At 42.2% G+C, this 23,004-nt stretch overlaps 1 protein-coding gene across 1 annotated transcript in view; it reads right to left on the bottom strand.

Annotated features, from left to right (window-relative positions):
- plagl2 (pleiomorphic adenoma gene-like 2) overlaps positions 1-20,407 on the bottom strand; it is a 33,485-nt gene extending 13,078 nt beyond the window's left edge. The window contains exon 1 of the mRNA XM_030055899.1: positions 20,191-20,407. The gene's annotated coding sequence lies outside the window, so the exon portion shown is untranslated. The remainder of the gene's footprint in view (positions 1-20,190) is intronic.
- Positions 20,408-23,004: the final 2,597 nt, after the last annotated feature.

Raw genomic sequence — 23,004 nt, 5'->3', positions numbered from 1 at the left:
TTAATCCTCTAAACTGTCTGCACAAGACACAAATAAAGTTTTAGGGCTGTAAGACGCGGAAACAATGCACAGCAATAAGACAACGACAAACCACAGGATGGAGCAGGAACCACAGAGACCATAACAGACTACTGCTTTAACCCAGACACATTTACTAAGGTACAACTTGTTAATCCTCTACTGATATAGCCGGTTCAGTGTGTGCATGTGTGTGTGTGTTTGTGTGTGTGTGTGTGTGTGTGTGTGTGTGTGTGCTGTGTTGAGCCTGTGTGGACGATGCAGGGGTCAGCCGGGTTGCTGGGGTGACACCGAGTCCACGCTGCCTCTGTGACACTGGGAATGCGTCTGTTAGTTAGACGACAGGCCACACACACACACACACACACACACACACATACATACACATGTAAACGTAAACATATGTATTACACACACAAACATATTCATAAATACATTCCTGACATGCTAGAGCACATGTACACATACACTCATGTACACCCATGCACATACATGCCGAAACACACAAACTCCACACAAACATGCTTGCACACACACCCAGAGGGACAGTCTTAGAGCAGAGGAGCATGGCCCAACAGGCCGCCAGTGTGTGTGTGTGTGTGTGTGTGTGTGTGTAAATACGACTGAGGGTCGACTTTTCAAACGGTGGAGTTCAGCCTTTGCAGCAGAGCCATAAAGGGAGACATAAAAATAAAATCTGCTCCTGACTCCGATCTTGATCTGACATCGACCGCATCCCAGCGAGGAACGCCGTTAACACAGAGCGGAGTAATACAAGTGTCTGATTCCCGTTTCTCCCTCGCTGCCTCTGCACTCTGTGGTCTTGTCAGTATCATCATTTCTGAGCCTCCTCTCCTCTCAGTCCTTCTATTGTCTTCCTATTGGATAATAAGACACGGTGACATATTAATGATGCCCAGGGGGAATCCGAGTAAGTAGCTTTCATCCAGAGGGCGTTTGTCACTTACGTAAGCTGATCTTTGAAGGCATTATTGAACAACGAAAGTGTACATTTTAGTAAACAATCCATGTTATTTGCACTCGGCCTTACAAGCGAGGACGGTGCTGTTTCCTTGCACTCTGCCTCCAATCAGTCCATTTTTCAACCCGGTTGTTGAAGGGTTTTTTTTTTATAATATTCACTGCAGATTTGTCTAGAGTTTTATAGCAGATTTAAAAAAAAAAAAAAAAAAAAAACAGTACAACACAGTAAGTTTTGGTTGTTTCGGTAGTTTTCTTGATGCAGTGGTTTAGTATCCGCGGTTGACATTTTCTTTTACTGCTCCGGTCTGAATACTCAGCTGTTTTCTCATAAAACATCCCGTCATTTTTCTGCCCCAGAAAAACAGTGGAATCACCCAGTCATAGGTTCCCACAGATAAGGTGGTGGCCCACAGGGGACAGAAGTAGCATGGATGTTTCAGCATGTGACAGTGAAAAACAATAACAGAGTAAAGTGAAAAAGTCTTTCTCTCAATGATAGGGGACTTTTTTTTACCCTGTTTTTTAATTTACCTGGTGAAAAAAACATAAATTAACAAGTCATTTAGTGTGACAGTGTGTGATAGGGAGTCTTAAAGTCTTGTTTGTCTTCAAACAAGTCAAGAAAAATCTGACAGTGGGAAGAGATGATCCCACTTGACTGATTTTTTCACTTGTTTGAAGCAAAATAAGACTCAATTTGAGATTTCTGCAGTGCTCATGGGCATTTTATAAACTTTCAAAGGCACTTTTACCCCCAAAAGTTATTAGTTTCTGACCTTGTCAATCAGTACTAAAATACATAAAATGTATGTGATCCATAAGGAGGGTGGGCTGCGTGAAAATAAAGAAAGTAACTGGCTTTCACTTTACCCACTCCTTTCATGTTTCATTTGTTGTAACTTCCTCTTCCTCCTCCTTATCCCATCATCGTCCTCTGCCTCTATTCCTCCATCATCTCGCCAACCCGCCACCCCAACACCCCCCATCGCTCTCCAATTCCTCTTCGCTGCTCCAAGCCAACTCAAACACCCAGAAATCAGCCTGGACTCGTTAGGAGCCTCATCTTCTCCTCTTTTCTCTATTCCCTTCATCTCCTGATGATCCCTGTTGTGGTTGCCGCAGACGGCACGCGTTTGGGAGGCACCTATCAAAATAATCACTCAAGATTTATGCGTTTCACAGTGTGTGTGTGTGTGTGTGTGTGTGTGTGTGTGTGTGTGTGTGCGGGTGGAACAGGGAGTACCCACCCATCCTGGCTCAGGCTGTAAAGCATCTCCCACAAATATAATGCTGCACACACAACTGTGTCATGTTAATAGAGACACGGGATAGTATCATCATCATCATCATCATCATCATCATCATTACTTCTACAATTATCATTATTATCATCATCAATATATATCCATCCTCACCTCTCTCTCTCTCTCTCTCTCTCTCTCTCTCTCTCTCTCAGCCCTGGCAGAGCTTTGGCTGGTACCACACACACACACACACACACAGAGAGAAAGAGAGAGAAAGAGAGAGAGAGAGAGAGAGAGAAAGAGAGAGAGAGACATCTGGGCAACACACATCCTTCCCTTAACGATGGTTCGGTTTTGGCGGAGACTAATTAGAAAATTAACTGGCTCCATAAACAAAGACCAACAGGGCCGGGGATCTCTCCCTGCGCTCATTTGTGGAAAATACAAATGGGGAGGGGGGGTTGATTAATCTGTTTTACCAGCCTGCTATCATCCACACACACACACACATACACACACACACACACACGCACACACAAACACAAGCATGTACGAGGCTTTTAAGGTGTACTGTGCAAAATTGCTCAGGGTCGAGTAAAAGCTGCAGTAGGCTTTATCTTTTCATTATAATTTTAGTTAAAATAACTAATATATAACTAACATATAACTAATTTGGACCATTGCATGTTGCTAACAATATTTCACTGAAGGATTTCTTTAAAAATGTGTGTAATTTTGTAATATTTGTAACTTGTTCCTTTTCTCACAGAAAAAAAAAAAAAAAAAAAAAAAAACTGGACCTGATCTGAATTGTGTTTGTCTGTGTATTATATGTACATATGCATGTGTCTTACAGTTATGAGAAAGACTGACTGACATCAATCCCATGTAAAAGAGGGTTGACTTACACACGACCAGCTCCCCCTGCTTCCAGCATTTTTGCAAAATCTCTCTCTGATGAGTGAGTGTTAACATGCTGGAGATTGCCACATCATCTTTGCTGCCTACTGCAATAATTCTTTTTTTTTTTTTTTTTTACACATTTCCTCTGTCAAACTTAGCTCCGACCACCTATAACCCATCACAATATTACATAGCTACTGCTCTAAAGTGTGTCCTTTAGACAACAGACAAGTTAAAAAAAAAAATCTTTGCAGATGATAACTTCTCAGTGGCTGAAATTCAGGATCTGGCAAATAGTGGTAATGATACTGATATTGATATTGTTTTGTGAATAAGCACGCTGTGAAACATTAATATTTTCAGAATGGACTGGACTGGCACACACCAGGAAAACCACACTTCATGGTTTCAATGCTCGGTGGAGGGGAAAGCCTGAAAGCCTGTGATTATAAATTCAGAATACAGTGGGAGAACAGGATAGTAAAACTTGTAACATCAGTATATTGTCAGTTTCTATCTGTACCATGTTGCCTTTAAATACAATAATTATTGGCTGTAGCCTACTTTTTACACCATTTGCCTTTAAAAATTTTAAATCAACTGCTCTTATCTGTACGGGTGAAAACCTAACCTGCACGTAGGAGACTGTAAAATAATTTCTGATAGTAAAACAAAAGGAAAATCTGGTATAACTCACATTTAAAGATTGCAGTTTGTGAATCAATGTAGGTAAACGAGGTGATGACGAGGGCAGTGATGAAGACTGCATACCTCCTGTTGGTGTTTGGTAGGTTACGAGCTCCACAGAGCTCGGAAATAGGGATGAAGAACCATGTGCCGGCAGGTGATTTCACGGCTTAGCTCACTTTCAGCCACAGAGGAGGAACTGGTATCATTGCTGGTTTGAATGACAACTGCAGACTGTTTGCCTGCTGTGGCACATGGCCGCCCATCCCTGCAGTGGCCAACAAGTGTTTATTTTAGTGTTTTTTGTTGTTTTTTTTTTCATGCCCGGTAATATTGTAACAGAGCTGGCGGTGCTCTTTCAATGGCAATTTGCTCACACCCACGTCCATTCATCAGTATAGAGGAGACGGCGCATGATGCCAGCAACACTGACCAAACTCTCTCAGACATGCCACAGATCCCTGAGTCCCGTTCCAGTGTAAATTACTAGGATAACCTTTCAGGCTTTGCTGAATGATTTTCACTGTTCAAACACGCAGCTACATTCAGGAACATTTTCCTCATGTGCCTTTTCACACATGCCGTGGCAGCTGTGACTCCTCTTATTTGAAGAAAAAAGGCATTTACTCTCGTATTTGGTGTTAACGTCATGTTTTCTCAAAAAAGAAAAAAAAAATCCACCAGTAGGATGAGAAACCCTACTTGTTTCCAATGCTAATCAACTTGTTTCCTGAATCAAGTGTCATTTTCTTGATACTAGTGGGCTGATCTGCCTTGATATGCCGTGTTTCAACATACAAGACTGAACTGAAACTACTGAAACTGCATTGTTAACATGTGGGACTATCCCATCGCACTGGCAGATTTTTAACACTCAATATGATACTAAATAATTTGTGAGGATGGAATTTTTTTTTTTTTTTTTTTTTTTTTTTTTTTTTGCTGAGCGTCCATGCATTAGGAAGCCTTAGGCACAAATTCTATGGCAGCCTTGGGCATTTTACTGTACACAACAATGCTAGTATACATTTATGATGTTTATGTAACATCTGTAAAAGCAACACATCATTTTCTTTATTGGTGAGCTGTAAAAATGTGCCAAGTCAGACCATTAGCACAGGATATACTGTTTGCTTGGCAGAGCTTTATCAAAATGTTGACACTAAATACATGGGCAGCATGGCTGAGTGTGAGCGTGAGAGAGAGAGAGACAGAGAGAGAAAGAGAGAGAGAGAGAGAGAGAGAGAGAGAGAGAGAGAGTGTGTGTGAGTGTGTGAGTGTGTGTGTGGAGGTGATTCTGGGGAAAGCCCTTCTGGCAGGGAGTCCTGGCCGTGACACGGAGCTCCACAGCAGCCAGAGAAGTGGGCACAGTGCCAGTGGGCGTCACGCCAATCTCTCTCTCTCTCTCTCTCTCTCTCTCTCTCTCTCTCTCTCTCTCTCTCTCCCTCTCCCTCCCTCTCTCTTTCCCATCACATTTAAAGAGCAGAGTATTTGCCGACGCTATGAACATGAACACATTCACAGCCATAGCCTTCTCACTCATTGTAGATACAGATGAATACATTTATTTCCTTGTTTTTTTTGTTTATAAATTCATTACTGTGTCCAAAAAACAGCACACAAAGTTATTCTTAATGAACAATAAACCTGATGACTGATGAAACTCACAAAGGTAATCCTTACAAAACTGAAACCTGAATAGTAAATGGCAGACTTTTTTTTTTTTTCTTTTTTTTTTTTCTCCTTCATTTGGGTCCACTTCGCTTAGTTCACAGGGTCGGTTCATTTCCAGTTCTATTAAAACTGTATTCAGTTACATAATCCACTGGAGCACTCAGCAGTGCACTGCAAATCTTAACAGGTCATTTACTCTGGGATTGAGTCTTAAAGTCGAAACGAGAGATAAGGTCACTCGTTTCCCATGGAAATCAACTATTTTTAAAATAATAATCTTGAGACTAGAGGAGTGAAGCTATTAACACTGTCACTGTTTCCAGAAAAAAAAAACACAGATCAAACTGTATTGAGGACAAGTAAAATTAGCTCACTCCACTGACAGATTTTAAGAAAAACAGGATTTCTGGACTCAATACTTGACTTAATGACTTGTCCAGATGTGTTTTTTTTTTTTTCTTCAGTGTGTAATCTGAAACTCACAATCTTAATGCCTTCATCCCTTTCCATCACGTTTGTGTGAAATTATCTGTATTTTCACAAGCTTTTGTAATTCGATCTCTTTGCTATCTTTAACTGCGCGCTGTCACTGTTGATATCCCACATTTCCATCAGCTGAAAAGATTGTTCACTTTGTTGACAGTGCTACGGGGCGGCATTACAAGGGCTTCGCTTCAGTGACAGGCTAAATGAATCAAGGCAAAACAACAGATAACCTGAATCTAAGAGGAGACTAACACACACACACACACACACACACACACACCCAAACACAAACAGTGATTATTTTGCGCTGTGACTGAACCGCAGCCTCTGCTCTGAGCCAGGCCGTCCAGCCGCTGGGACTCTGACACTTTTGTTTCCCCCAGGCTGCCACTGGCTCTCTCTGATTCAGACGGGGTCAGCAACAAACAATCTCTAAGTTTGGCAACGTCAGCTCAGCTTAAAACAACAGACATTGTTCAACCAGCTTTTGTTTACAGAAATCTACAGGTTTCAATAGACCCCGCAGCCCTTTTCCCCCTTTTTTTCCTTTCCTTGCCCAACTCATTCTAGTGCTAATTTTCCTCTGTTTTGTTTTTGGTGAACCCCCCCACCCCTCTAGACACACACACACACACACACACACACACTGCCTCTTACTCCAATTTTGTATTTTTAAAGGATGTGCAGGGTAATGTTAGGGAAGGGGAGGGTGGGAAGGGAGGGCGTTCGGTGTCTAAAAAGGTAGAGAGTTGTAAAAATAACATTCTTGCATAAACAGGGCCTTGAAAAATGGGCAGTGGGCAGCTTGCATTCCTTGAATTTTTTTGAAACTTGATCACGTTCTGAATCGGAGGCTGCAAGGCAGCTTCTGGCAGATATGACAGCCATGCGACAAGCAAACATGAGGGAAGGAGAGAGGGAGGCCGAGAGAAAGATGCAGGAAGAAAGAAAGAAAGAGAGAGAGAGGGAAGGAAACAGAGAAGGGAGCAACAAACCAAGAAAGTAACAGAGTGAAGGAGAGCGAAAGGGACGACAGAGATGTGCATCAGGGTGCATTCGAGTTCGGTCTTTAGCCACGACAGAATGCCGTCTAGAGCTGGAGGCCGATGTTGGTCGCGTTAAAATGACCTCACGCGCCGCGGACTGATGCTTACAGCTCCCGAATCCAATTAAACCGGTGTAACGGTTGCTCCAACACACCTTAACTCGTTTCACCTTAACCCGTCGCTGCTCTGGAGTGACACGGAGCGAGTCTCCTCTCGCTCATGTCAGGGCGCACAGATGAGTCTTTGTACTGGAGCAGAACAGCACCTATTGGGTAACAGATCAGAGGTGGGCCGCTGCGTCTGGAACACCAGGGAAGGGGAAGCAACATAACTACAGTCAAGGTCTGCAGGGATCCATTACCAAACTGCAGAGCTCTATATACACCGACTACCATCAACATGTCATTTTGATTTGCCAGAACTCACTTGGAACTTGTCGAAATGTTCTATAGATAACTTCATTTAATCATCATCCAGATATAAGATATATGAGATATAATCCACTTCAGTTCAATGAGCGTTATTGGCACAATCCAGTAAATACTGCCAAAGCTTTGGTAGATAACTATAATTAATGATAATCAAAAAAGTTCAATAAAATGAATGGTAGTAGTATGTGGGAAATAAGATGTTCCTGGGTTCAGAGTGAATATGCTGCATGTTTCTTTGCATGTGCACACGGTGAAACATGGCTGCAAGCGGCTGCTCATGTCTCTCTGTTTGTACTGGGGACGGCGACGCACATCCAGCCTCTTTTCACTCGACTTGGTCTTGTTTTGTTTGTCCTGTTTTGTCCCTCGCTTCATGGTTACTCACAGTTCCAAATTCCAAATAAACTATCCGAAAAACATTTCTGGGTAATCCCGCAAGTAATTTGTTTGGCCCTTAAATTATCTGGAGGTCCTGTTTTTATTTTTATTTATTTTTTTTAGAAATCTGACAGATTAGAGTTGTTGTTTTCGCTCACCAAATTACTGCAATCTTGTTCCCTGTTATTCCACAATCAATAAATCCTCATGCTGCCAGATTTTCTTCGCAAGTCAGCAAAAGTGCACCGCATGAGGAAAAAAAAACAAAAAAAAAATCTGCGCATGCATGAAATATTTACGACCAAAAAATGTAGTAACGGAAATTGAAACTAACAGAAGTTGAAAACTTAGTTCCTTTATAGCGAGGCTCTCCAGAGTAAAACAATAGTTTGTATTTCACAATAATTACACATCGACACTATTCCTCCCTTCAAGACAAATGGGCTCCTAGCTGAGGGCAACCTTGACAGGTGCAGCACATCTATCCAATGAGATGTATGAGGAAAAGAAAGAAAGAAAGAAAGAAAGAAAGAAAGAAAGAAAGAAAGAAAGAAAGAAAAAGGATAACAGGGAGGGAGGCAGCAGGGAAAGGGGAGAATTGAGGGGGAGTCCCTGCAGAAAGAGCGTTGAGCTCAGGAGTTATTCATTAACACATTTTAACACAGCACTTTCCTCCTCCTTTCTTCCAGTCCCCAGAGATAAAAACACACACTCATTTGAATGACTGGGATGCCAGAGGGTGGTCTTCCACCTCACTACCTCTCCAACACTTTAAATGTGTGTGTTAGGGAAAGAGAGAGAGAGAAAGAGCGTGTGTGTGTGTGTGTGTGTGTGTGTGTGTGTAGGGAATGTAAGGCGCTCTGTTAGGAGCTCTGTCTCTCTGAGAAAGGTTTAGGTTTCAGATGGAGGGTAAAATAGTTAACAGATTGCCCCGTATCCGTCCACTGGTTCGTACCACAGTACCCATCCTCGGCCCCTCTCTGCACCACTCCCTATCACACCCGACCCGACCAAGGCACAACTAATCCTTCAGATACCCTTGCTGTACATTTTCCCCCCCGTAAACCACAACCTGGCTCGATGTATGAATATAAATCAGAAACCTGTGAAAATACTGATTGGATTCTTGGTGATCATGCTGCCATCTAGCTGAGATTGAAGGGAGATCAACCGGCCATTTTTATATCAACAACAAGCAAGCAGCAGGTGGATGACTCTGTATGACCAGACTCTGGCTAACAAAAAGATAAACAGTCTAAATCAGTTCCTGTCAATGTCACCTGATTGTCTAGTTGGAAAAATATAGCTTTGAACACCATATCAATGTGTCTCAGGGGCGGGTAAAATCCAGATAGGCAGTATAATCACACACAGAGACAGATGAAGCACACTTTGGAATCATTTCATATGAGCCGGACATACCTCTAACACTTAATGCCAATAAAAAGTCAGTGAGTTTCATGTCTTCTGAGATGAGCTTATTGTTTGCAGGCGCCTGTCTGGTCATTTCTTTCATTTTTTTTTTCTTTCACAACCTCAGAAGACGCAACATGTCTTTCTGTCTTTGTTGCCCTCCCCATGTCACTGCGGTGTCCAGTGAGCGGCGGATAGACTCGCTAAGCTGAGGGCACATTCGCTGCATACACACATACACACACACACACACACACACACACATCCACAGAGAGATCGCACCGGCAGAAAGTCACTCGCTGGCAAAATCCAAACCACAGACCGTCCAACCAAACGGGCAAAGCGAAGAGGAGGCCGATGCGAGCGGATTGGCTAGCTCCATGCTGATGGGGGGAGGAGGGGGAGGGGCAGGGGTAGAGGTGAGGTGGTGCTGTGGGGGTGGGTGGGGGGGGGTTGCAGGGAGCGAGGCAACATCACGTGACCGAGTCCAGCAGAGAGCGTTATAATAGGCCCCCTCTCGGAGTAGAGAGGCAGAGGCTGGATGTGAACCAAAATCCCTCTACCACACACAGGCTGGCCATTGTTGGCTATTCACTGGACTCCATCTCGGGGCACTTTATCATTCAATTAGGACAGCTTTCACACCGCACACCACAGAAAAGAGGCCTTCAATCAAACTGAAAACTTCACACTGGCCCTGGAGGGGACGCAGAAAGGGGACTCGCAGTTGTCACCCCACTTTCATTTTTCGTACTTGTTGTTGTTGCTCACCGAGACTTTGAGCAGAAAGAGAGAGGGAGAGACGCAGAGGGAGGGACAGAGGAGAGAGAGAGAGGGAGAGAGAGAGAGAGAGAGAGATGCTGAAACGTGAGGAAAGAGAGGAGAGAGGAAGTTCTTCTAAGTGCCATTACATGTGTGGTACCACGTGTGTGTTTATGAAGTTGATGGAATGTATTTGAGTGGGTGAGGGGTTAAATTTGGTAAGTGGTAGCAGAGGAGGGGGAGAGAGAGAGAGAGAGACAGAGAGAGAGAGAGAGAGAGAGAGAAGGAGGAGGCAGGGAGGAAATTCAAAGCTCCGAGAAAAGAATGGGTAAGAGAAGTATACTTGAAGGAAATAATGAGAATGAGAAGTACGCTTGAGGAGAGACGGGGAAAAGCAATGTGAAGGGAGGAGAGAGGCAGCGCAGCAACTGATCAAAACAAGGCATGAGGAGTGAGCCGGGAGGGAAAGAATGGAGGAGAAGAGAAAGAAGCCAGCAGGTTGATACGTAAGTTAGAGAGGGAACAAAAACCTGGAGAAGCAGAAGCAAACAGGTGATGCGGGACAGAGAACAAGAAGAGCATCCAAGGTAACCTTTTAGGAGGCAGAGCAGAGCTGCAAAATTCACAAAAGAGGCAAAAAAGTAAAGCGCGGGGTCACAAATCGAATCAACGCAACAATATATTCCCATCAGAGTCGCCCGAAGCATCACCGTGTGTGTTCCTGCCTTAACTTTGCCAGGATGCCCTTGACATGAAAGGTTGGAGGTCAAAACGCAACATGAATAGTGGGCCATGGGCCAAAAACAAAATGAATGGATATTAACTTCTGACAAACATTACAAAGTAGTTATTAACGGCTGACGTCTTGTCACAACATGGCGATTGTTTATGTGCATCATAATGAGCAGGTTGTTAGAAAGTGATGGATGCACAGTGGCTCACGTCAAGGTTATTGGAGCAGCTCTTAATCATAGTTACCATAGGCCCCATATTACTCGACAATTAATGAAAATGATGAATGAAGATGAAAACAAAGACAAAAATGAAAAGAATCAAGGGGTGAAAGCGAGGCTTGAACAATTAATCAAAAATATTTTCAAAATCAGAATATGGCCAAGTGCAATAGCCACATCACAGGAACTGTTTTTTGTAGCGTAAAAAAAAAAAAAAGTGTGACAATTAAAATCTCATCTCAACAAGTTATTTAGTCTCATATTTAGTCTCTTGTCTTGTTTCCAATGCTAATCAACTTGTTTCCAGAATTTTCTTTAATCAAGCATCCTTTTCTCGATCCGAGTGGGCGGATCTGCCTCGTTCTGCCTCCTTTCAACACATTTCTACCCAGAAAAATTCTTGAAACAATTCAAACGGCACTGGGAACCAGTGGGATTGTCTCATCCCACTGTCCCACTGGCTGATTTTTAACTTGTTTGACTTGTTTTCTCACTTGTTTTAAGAAAAAACAAGATTTTAAGAGAATGTACACAGTACACAGAGAATGAATGTTGTACTAAATCACCTGTATTTTGTTTTCTTTTTGTTTGCAGTGTGCAGCGATGCCCTGACCTGCAAACAGCGTTCTCCAGATGTCAGAAAGCATGTTTGTTTGGAGTAGACGCCAGCAAAAAACACATCATCATCATAACTTAGTATTTTGTCAGTGAAGGTGAACATTATGATGCAAAAACTTTCATTCCTACTAAAATAATAAATCATATTGAAATATCTGTCAAAATAACTGCAAAATGGTTTTCCTTCTATCTGTTCAGTCTAGTAGTATGACCAGACTGCAGCAAGAAGCAACATGCATGGGATCTTTTTAACAAAGATGTTAAACGATCAAAGTATTTGACAGTGCTGTGATGTTGTAAAGCATCAATCTGCATCACAGTATCCTGTCACTATTTTAACTGACTTTTACATTAGACAGACCTTTGACAGATGTGATTAATATGCTGCTTTCTGTCACTCTCTGTACTCACTTCACATGACACATTTCTGCTCTCATCAATCAATAAATCAATCAATCAGTCAGTTAACTTATTCCTAATTCTCAAGGCTCACTCTGCATTTCACTCTCCATCTCCCTGCAGCATCGCAGTCCCCTCACAGTTAACTCTCGCCTCAGCAGCGGAGAGGTTTCTTTTGTCCACCAAGGGAGTTGGAGGTTTTCCTTGGCATTATTTTTTGAGCACGGGATTGCTGAGCAGGGCGGGGTGGCAGAGGGGTTATTAAAAATCACTTCAGAGGAAGGAAGAGGGAATGTGTCATCAGACACTGCGGCTACACTCTGCTTTCTCTTGCTTTCTCTCCACTCTCCCTTCTTGCTCTCTCTCTTCTCTCTCTCTCTCTCTCTCTCTCTCTCTCGTGAGTCAGAAGCAGCGCAATCGCCTGTCACTACTACTATAGTTTGTGTGTGTGTGTGTGAGTCAGGACTTATTCCCGCTTGTCTCTCTCTTTCCATGCATATCGGGTTTCTTCACATTCGCTGACTCATAAATCGGCATCTGTAAGACTGGACCGAACAGATCGGGTCCATATTCAACCTATTACCAAGCCAGTAAAACATACATAACTCTGTGCTGAGTCACATCTCAACAACTCTCTGACATGCATCCGCCATGCATGCTCCCTGTATGTGCATGCTAGCATGTCTGGTGCTGGAGCATTCCTCTATAGTGTGTAGTACCATTCCACTTCCTCTTTGGCTCCAATCTTGGCTTTGCACATCAACAGATCATCTTATAAGAATCCTTGAGTCGGAATGCGGTCGAGCCGCAATCCATTTTATCTGTCAAATCAAGGACGGGTTGAGCTGTGTTTCCGGGCTAGTTTTGGCAAAACTCGTTCCTACCTGCAAGCAATGCATGTTAGCGTTTGTATTTTGCTAAAAACACAAGTTTGTCAGAGTCAAACTGGATAGTTGAGACAACCTCTGTCCACTATCATGAGATAATTTCTGAGCATTTGTTTGCTGTTAGGAGGAGATCGTCTTTAAAATAAGTGCTTTCGGAAAACTGTCTATCTGATTAGGAGCTACTATCATTAGAAGCAGGGTGTGAAGTTAACACTCACTAACAGCCAAATACCAGTCAAACTTTGACATAGCAGGTAAGTCAATTAAGGTCACCAAGCACACTGCCCAGAAATGATCTGAAACAATAACATTTGAACACCTCAGTTATATAAAGTCTTTGGTGTTTGCCTGTTCTCACACTTTGACCCTGGTGACCACTGTATACTCTGTCTGACCACGAGCCAATCAAATCAAAGAGTCAAACTGTGGCTCTCGATCAAACAGGCTCCTGATTGGCTGCCTGCTGCTCTGCTCTACCCAAAGTGGTAGCATGTGAACTGCCGGGGCCGTATCCACAGAGATTCTGTAAATCTCTCAGACAACTTCTCAGCTCAGTTCTCTAACTCCGAGGTGTGGTTACTGTCAAGGTTTCATGCTCTCTTTTAGATGCTGTATTTAGTCTTCTTTCAGTTATTCAGAATGGACACAGTGAGACCAACCGTTAAAGTCCATGTTGAGGCATGGTTTACTTGTAGTTTTAATTTTATAAAAATCAAAAATCCATATTCAATTAAAAAAAAGACTGAGCAACCTAATGCAACAGGCAACAGGCTGCCTGCTATTTCTGAAATGCTGAGGAACAGAGTCAAACAGGGATACTGTAACATAAAACCCTCCCAATTAACAGATTACGACACCAATTTTTGCTGTGAGAAAGCAAAAAAAAATTCTAAAATCGGTGCAGCATCAGCAAACCTTTTTCCTTCAGGGTGGCACACAGGACCAGAGCTTGTGTCCTGTTTGCACGGTGTGAAGCAGCTCAGGTTTGCAAGTGCACCTCGGACTTACATGCACTACATCTGTAATAGCCATGAAGACGGGGGTATCGTTGGTAAGTGAAGTATGTCCTGTCTTTTTCCTGACCATCCAATACAGAACGATGACAGGCTGCAAGCGCAGGAGGTCGTGTTTCACTTGGTGGCTCTGAGGATATCCAATCAGTCGATCCATTACCTCTCCGCTACTTCTTAAAGGGCTCAGGGCGAAAAGCTACTTGGATGTTGTGCTTCATTTTAAATGCAAGGCTCCAACGCGGTTACAGCTTGGATCTGAGCCGATTTCAAGGCTTATCATGTCACATGTTGATAGTGACAGGACAATGTAACAAATGCAAAAAGGCAATTGGTCTACAGCAATATAAATAGATATAGATATGCAGATTTATTTAATTCTTTATTGTAATTTTATTATTTTAATTGTGAATAAAAGGAATATGTAATGTGTAATCATGAGTGCACAAGGATTGAAAAAATCTATTTTTTCTTGCTTTTCTAGACTTTTGTGCAACTCCCAAACTTTTTCTAGACCTAAACACGCAAAAATGAATTTGTAAACGAAACTGATTGAGTTAGTGGGCTGAGGTGTGTACAGCACACTTGCAAATTGTGTCACTGAATCCGGTCCATGCCTTTCGTCACATGGCTCCCCATCTGCCACGCGTCCCTCTGAAAACGAAGAAATGCCATAAAGGTCATCAAGTATTTTCCCGTGGTTCCAGTGAATCTGAATCCAACTGGAACCTAAAAGTCGCTCAGTCTCAGACTTTTCCTCTGCTCCAAAATCAGTCGCCATCTGAGGTTAAGTGCGAGCCCATCAGTGTCTGAGAGACGACCCCTAAACCCAACTTTGTGTTTACTGCAGGGGGAGAAAAGCCTATTAATAAATCTGTTGCAGACAGGCTGGCGGAAGTGGCCTGGGGGGTGTAAACCCAGTCTGGGAGAGAAGGATGGATGAGGGGCAAAAACAGAGAAGGATAGATGGACAGAGGAAGGGATGAAGAAAGGGAGAAGGGAAGAGGGAACGAGAGAGAAATTAAGATACAGGGAGACGGAGAAAGGAGGGAGGGGAGCGAAAGGAGGGGGGCGAAGGAGGGTGTGTGTGCGTGTGTGTGTGTGTGTGTGTGTGTTGTGTGGTGTAAACCATGGGTGCTGCTTGATGGATGGATCTAGGTTCTGAAAAGCCACAGCTGCCCCGCTCTTCCTAGAAAAAGATCCACAAGGAAAAGTGGCAGTATGTGGTTCAAGCATCTAGCATCCTCTTACTATTTCTGACCCGCATACTGCAGGACCCATCAGAATGCGCGCTGGTCCAAAAAGCGTCCGCATGTATGTGAGTAAATGAGAGCATGTGTGCCTGTATTATTATGTTTGTGCTTATACATAAATAACAAATGAAAATGTGAAGCTTTTTTTTTTTTTAAACTTTAATTAGCCTTGTAAAATGTTTGTGTGTTTGAGTATGTGTGAGTTTGTGTGTGCGGACGCATACATGCACTGCACACACGCGTGTGTTGTGCGTGCCTGTTTTCAATCAGTCTATTACATAGTAAAGCATCATTCTTCTCTCTGTCACGGCTGCCAACTATAGTAAATGTACAGAGTGCTGCACTGGCTATAAAGAATGCAAAGGGTAAAAGTGCTATGTTTCGTGCGTGTTTTTTTTTTTTTTTGTGCACTCATTAGACTTGATCCCAAATAAAAGGCTGTTAATCTGACTTGAAAGTTATTTTGATGTGAAAAGCTTTTCTGTATCACGAGAGGTTCACTCAAACTCGCTTCTCTATGAACCAGTCGAGTATGGGGAGCGGAAAAAAAGGGAACAGAAACAATGACCAACTTTCATTTAAAAATGGAGACGCAGGAATTGTCCTCTTATGCAGTTTTTTGCCACTTAGAGAAACTAACAGCAACTTATAAACCACTATTGATACACCTGAGATCGTGCCTCAAAGGGGTTTTGAATGTAATATGTAGAATAAAACTCGGCTAATTCAGGCATTTAGACTGCTGCAAATAGCTTTAAATTAAAATCTTATCCACCGGGAAAAGAAAGTCTCACATAAACTAACAGAGGAAAACACCACCAGGGTGGAAAATACAGTTGTTGTTTTTGTTTTTTGTTTTTTTTTTTACATAAAAGCCTCAGTCTTCATTTTTACACATCTCATTGATTGTCTTTCCTTATTTACTGATTACTACAACTGTCTCATCGACACAACCAGCTCTGTGGGAATGACAAATCGATATTTGCCCTGGGGTGATGTGTGATCCAGACAGATGGCTATCACCGCTCAGAGGTTCAACAGAGCTGGAAATGTGGAAAGAGTGACATTAGATCTGTGAACTTGGCTGGAATCTAGTCTTCCTCACTGCCTCCCCCTCTCTCTCTCCCTCTCTCTCTCTCTCTCTCTTTCTCTCACACTCTCTCTATCCCAGACTTATGTCCATCCCCCGCCCCTGAGTGACCAGAACAACCGCACAGCACAGCACCAGCCAGCCCAGCTACTGTGTGTGAAACCTTGCAGAACACAAATAAATAAATCTTTTTCCCGGCTCATCTGAGTAATATTCACACACATGCACGCAAACAGTCCGGTGCACGCGCACGTGCACAAAGAAACGCAAATACACAAACTGCACCCGTGCGCGCGCACGCACACACAGTGTTTTAGCGGGACGGGCTGCCTCTGCAATGCCCCGTGCTCCGTTCCAGTTCTCAGGCTCTTGGGCTCGCCCGTTTTTTCTCATGCTGTCCTGAGAAAATAACAAATAGAACAATCTTCTTGCCGCCCTTCAGCGAACAACATCCATTCTAGCATGAACCCAGTGTCCCTTGTTCCCTCGCCCAGCTCTTCTCCTCGCCTCTCCACCCCCCTCCTCCTCTTCCTCCACCCTCCACCCCATCCCTCCCTCTAGAAGGTGAAGAAGTACAAAGAATGGGATCAGAGCTTTTCCGATTCTTCCCTGGTTATTAACTACCATTTGTCCCCTCAGAGGGCTGTCCTTCCCATTAACCCAACTGATGCTCTTTTCTCATGGAAATCAGCCTGCTGTTGCTGCCGCCGCCACCGCCGCCTCTGCTGCTACCACTGCCGCTGCTGCTGCCCACAGAGGTGCAAGGAATTGTGGGGAATTTTCAGAGAAGACCTCCCTCCAGCACACAAACAGCGCTTAAGCTCTCTCTCTCTCTCTCTCTCTCTCTCTCTCTCTCCCCCTGTGTGTCTCTCTTTCACAAACACACAAGCACGCATCATGAACCATCATACCCCGTCTCATGCACACCCACGTGCACGCGCACAGCCACACACACACACACACACACGCATCTCACGCACACTCAAGTGCAGGCACGTATCAAAGCGCACATGCACGTATCACAAACACGCATGTGTGTGAGCTCTCACAGGCAAACACATTCGCTCAATCACAAAGGCAAACATGAAACGTGCTGCCTCCCAACCGCAGGGGCATGGAAGTAATGTGATGCAATGCATGGAAGTTAATGAGAAGAAGCTGGCTCAATGGACCCGGCAGAAATATGGTTTGGGGAGTGGGCCAGCTAAGAATGCTTGTGCACCAAAACAAAAACAATAATCAAGTGTTTGTGGTACTGGGGGTAGTGGGTGGAGGGTGGGGGGGGTTACCTTATGCAAAAATGTTTTTAAATAGATTATTCAAAATCTGTATGTAATCAACATTAAGAAAAAAAGAAGAAATCAAATAGTTTGCAAGTTAATTCTATTATTGTTCAAAGTGCCTAATACCATGGTTACAACATTTTGATGCAAGTTGAAACTTTATAAAAAAAATAAATAATAATAATAATAATAATAATAATAATAATAATAAAATTAAATAAATGATCATATAATAATAATAATAACAAGAAGAAGTTTTTTATATATATACAGTTTAAAATGTTTAACAAAACAAGTTTTTCAGTATTTAGGCGAGCTCCAGGACATGCAGTTAATTCATGCACAAGTTCTGACAGTTCATAAATTCAGCTTTTATCTCTGATAGTCTAAGATTCATAAACGAGCCCTGTGGATCTATCACTGAAACCTTCTGTATCTAAAAACAGGTGCACCAGCGGAGTGACAACAACCACAGTTAATGTTGCAAGAGTTAGAAGAAATAAATCTTTTAAAGTGCATGGAGGGGGATCCGTTGCTAACAGGGCTGTTATAATGAGAAACGAGCAAACATCAACACATGGGTCTCGACTTGCACAGCGACTGTCAGTAACAAAGGCATTGTCTCGTGACGAACTCACTTCCATTTCCTTATTATGTGGCTGGAGGCCTTGATGGAACATGCTTGTCTCAGACCTGCTGCAACAACAAATATCTGCTGGCTGCCTCCAGGGATGAAGTGGAGGGAAAACCCAGATAAACTCTCTTCACCCACTTTTTTAAATTTACCAAACAGTCTCCAACAATCATTTCAAGACTGACATAAATCTGTATGAGGTGAATTCATCCTCTCTACCATAGTAATTACTATCGAACTGATACAAGCCCAGTGAAAAGATGTAAGGTCTTTTATGGGTAAAAGTGTAAAAGATGTTTTTCTGAAACTGGAATTGATTTTTGTTGATACTATAGTGGTTGTCTGTCTTATAATAATCACCTAGTGCAGATGATAGTTTACCCTGCTCTTTATTTACACCACCTCACTGATTGCCTCTTAACAGCACAAATTATCATGTTATTACAGGTTGTGTCTCTCTTTATAGAGCCGATACAGGCATCCACGCCCAAGGCAGAGAGTCAATGCATATTTGTTTACAAGCCATATAATCAGCTGAGGTTTTGTACTTAATATCTCCTGCAATCCATGCATAAAATGATTGTTGATTAAATGACAATAATGTGGATGATAATGAGGAGGATGATGATGAACGCCCATAAATCCAAGAGTATTTTAGACAAGAGAAGCCTTTTACGCCGCTGCAGGTATAGTGTGTGTAGACCTACATGTCTAACTCCACTACAACGACAGGATATCTGCTGATATCTGATAGAATGAAAACTTATCAACCCAAACAATGCCTTTTGAGGGCAAGCTCGCTCCCTATTCAACACAAAAAACACTTCAGCAAGCCTGTAATAAATTGTAAAAAGGCATATACATGTATTACAACAAAATGATTATTACAATACTTTAATATTCCTATATTAAAGTGTTAGCAATGGAGACTAGAAAACGCCATAATATCCAATAGGATCACAATAAAGTCATTACAGAGCACCAAAAACATACAAGTGTTTATACTGTTGTAATATATTTCCTTCACTTCATTGCCAGGTGCTAAATGTTACATATTTGTCATTTCTATATGTTTTCAAAACTTTCAACTGTCAAAGAAGTGTGTGAATCCTTCAGGCCTACAGCAGAGGCAGATATCAATAATAAGTGCATAAATTGAACCCCCAGATTTTGACCCAACCCCCCCTTCACTACAGGCTCTTGGTTGTTATTTACCCGCTTCCAAGGCAAAGGACTTTCTCTCTCTCACACACACGCGCACACACACACTCTCTCTTACACACCAAGCACAAGGCAAGAGACACAAAACATCCGATCAGCGACAAACATGACATAAGCCATTACTGTGTAGATAACCTAGTGGAGGGGCCAAACACACATGCACTCCTTATACTGTCGCTTCAATTTTTTTGGTTTCTGGGCGCCTCAAAATCAATCAAGCAACTGCCTAAAGTAAATAATATAAGCGTATGATGCACTCATAACAACTTCCACAATTATCAGAGTTTTCTGCTCCCGCAAAAAAACACATCATGGGACGTTCCCTCTATCTCCCTCTCCTCTGCAACGGCATGCTCCACATGATAAATATTCGGAAATTGCTTAAAATTCACCAAATCGCCGAAAACTTGCAAACAACATCAAACATCAACACGGAGGCCCAGCTTGACAAAGTGCACCTCGTTTTACAACTTCACAGATTCGCATTTGCAACATATTTATCGACAAAGCCTCGAGAGAAGGGGGGAGAGAGAACGAGCGAGAGGGAGAGAAGTGGAGGCGATCGCGTAATTAAAAATTAAATACCCAAATGTCTGCACGCTTCCACAAAAATGAGCAAAATTACGCAAAGTCCGATTGCAGGATAATAACAGCACATTCATAACAATTCGGCTCTGGCGCACGTCGATCTGTCAGTCATCATGTGATAGAGTGGATCTAGTGGTCGCAATCTTTTTTCAAAAACACACATGCACACATCAGGACATGCAGCCACATTATGAGGTCTTACAGAAAAAAAACGAGCAGTTTACCCACCAAAAACTTTCCAGCACCGCATTAGTCAATTTCACATGGAGCCCCGGTAACCTTCCATCACGGACTGGACGAGAAACCCACCGTGGGAGACCCCACGACACCTTTCCCCGGTCTTTTCTCCCCGCGATCTGTTGTTTTAATATTTTTTTACAATTTTTTTTCAATAATTTTTCTATATTCGGGGCCTGAGAGTGTGTCTGGCTCTCCTCAGGCTGCAGCGGAGTTATGGGGCGGTAAGCATTGTGGGAGTGTGACGTCAGGCCACTTTCACAAACTTTTTTTTTTTTTTTTCCTCCCTCACCAGGGACAGCTTACTGGTTTTTCACCAGGCTGCAGCCAGTCCTCCCAGTCACATGCAGCTCATTCCACTCATACACCTGCACTCCGTCGTGCACACATATGTTGTAAATAGGCCCATGAAGCAGAAATACAATATTTTAAAATAATTAGAAAGTTGTGTATAATTGAGTCAAGCCTTGACATTATTGTATCTAATTGTTTGAAACGGTTTCATAATGCTGCCTGCAATCAGAGCAACACATTAGCATCTTCTATTTGAAAATATTCATTAAGTTGTCTATAATTAAAGCCAATTAAGGCTTAATAAAATAATAAAATACCATCTACTAAATATACAATGATTATTATTATCTAAGACAGAGACAGAGAGAGAGAGAGAGAGAGAGAGAGAGAGAGAGAGAGAGAAGCATCAGATCTCATCATAGTGTTCTTGATGACTTTGAATAAGAGTAACTTATTTTGTTATATTTATTTTAGTAGGTTATGTCCCTAAAAGGGAATGGAGACTGAGAGAAAATGTATCGACTTTGGGTAATCACATGATTACACATTATCAGTTAATAAATAAAATAAAATAAAATAATAATCAACTATTGCTATACTTTTATTAAATTATTTTGATATTATCTAACTGCTGATTTATGTAAAAGTGTACAGGAAATACATACACTCATCAATAGGACAGCTGCAGGAGTTGTTTTTTATGTGAATGGATGAGAGGACTTTACAGCTTTAAACATGGGTATTATTTCATTCATTTATGTATGTGTTCATGTCTTGAACGAAAAGCGCGACGAAAAACTTTGCCTTGACAGATATGAAAATGTATATCTTTGTAATTACATTGGCTAATCCGATTTTTGTTTTATACGAACATTAACAGATGTTTTCTTTAAGTTCTGAGGAGGTCCTTTTATTGGTAATAAATACATTCATTAGAAATAAGATAATTTATGATTGAATTGATAGACCTAATAAATCCTTCAAAATTAGATTATGGGATTTCCCTGCATAAATCGGTTCAAAAGCTTTGTCTTAACAGCAGAAAGGCGACAAACAGCCCTTAAATCACCCAACATGAGAAACACATATGTGTTATTTCAGCCATGCATTTAATTGTGATCACTGCAAAAGCGTCAACAAGTGATGACACAGAGGAAGAGGAGAGGTGGGAGGAGGAAGAGGAGCGCAGGAATGTGGCTGGTCGCCCTGGGTCCCCACGTGTTAAGGCTCCTGGTGGTGGTCCCGTTTCACCACCTTGTGTTTTTTTTTTTTTTTTTTTTTTTTTTTGGGGTGGGGGGGTGAAAGAATTACTTCCAGGGCACATCAACTCGTTTCCTCATCACCCCAACCCCCAACCCTCCTCCCAGCCCGACAACCCCACCAGCCCCGCAGGGTGAATGTGTTTGTGCAGAGAGTCACAGAGAGAGTATGGGGGGTGGGGGAGCAAGAGTCTTCAATAATGCTGCCTTCAAGGGCCGCTCGTCAGCTCCTGCTCTCCTAATTTTGGAAGTGGTTAATTCCATATGTCGGGTGCATTCAGGCGCCTTTGGCTGGAAATATATATTTTTAAAACAATCATCCAGGTAGTTTTTGCTTGAAAATCAAACGACACTGTCTAGTCCAGGCTGCCACGACAGATTAGAGCATGCAGGGAAATTTCGCATCAGACCTATTTGATGCATAGTAGCCTAATTTATCTTCCAAAACTTCTTGTTTTCACGTTTTCCACGCTATCTGGTCCCTTCATCTATTCAAACATCATAAGCGCCCAATTTGCATGAAAGATTTTGACTTTCCTTGTATTTACCACTTTTTAAAAGTGGTGTATTTACGATTTCTTCGTAATTACGACATTTGCGACAGCACCTGAAGGCAACAAAAGCCTTTCGGCGTGTTCAATACAGAGGAGAGGGGGGGAGAAAACGCCTGTTGTTCAAGAAAAATGCCTCCAAACCACAATAAGTTTACCTTGCTGCTGAGTTATGAAGCACTGAGTGTGTCTATGGAAATGACAGGGATGCTATAAGTGAAGATTGGGGTCTGAAAATGCAGATGAAAATGTGAGGAGAGCTATCATTTGGGACTTAAATTCCAGGTATTATTGTGAACACCCAGTGGTCTGACTTTTGTTTTTTATCTGATGAGGAAAGTTGTCTTGCAATCCTGTGCAGTCCAATATAATTTGGAAAAATTCAATATCCAAAACAAATTAAGAGACTTTTGAACTTGTTGGGAGGCTGAAGCTGTTCAAAACATTTACTTCTTGTTCATTTAAAGGCAAGGAGAAAGTTTCAATTTTTCATAAATTAATTCCGTTTCCACAAGCCAAGTGATTACCCTCCTTTTGTCTTCAAGTAGAGATTAATTTGTGTAAGCCCTGAATTAAATAAAATAAACTTTGCACACAATCAGAGAACAACAGTCTCTTGCAGGCTGTTTTCTCACAGAAGGATTGATTCTCTGCCTTCAAATGCTTTCATTAAAATGTCATTAATTTAAAGTAGCAAAAAC

This window comes from Myripristis murdjan, chromosome 7 (genome assembly GCF_902150065.1).
Source record: "Myripristis murdjan chromosome 7, fMyrMur1.1, whole genome shotgun sequence".
Lineage (NCBI taxonomy): Eukaryota > Metazoa > Chordata > Actinopteri > Holocentriformes > Holocentridae > Myripristis > Myripristis murdjan.
The sequence above is the reverse complement of the archived record's forward strand: the minus strand, read 5'-3'. Positions and strand labels throughout refer to the sequence as shown.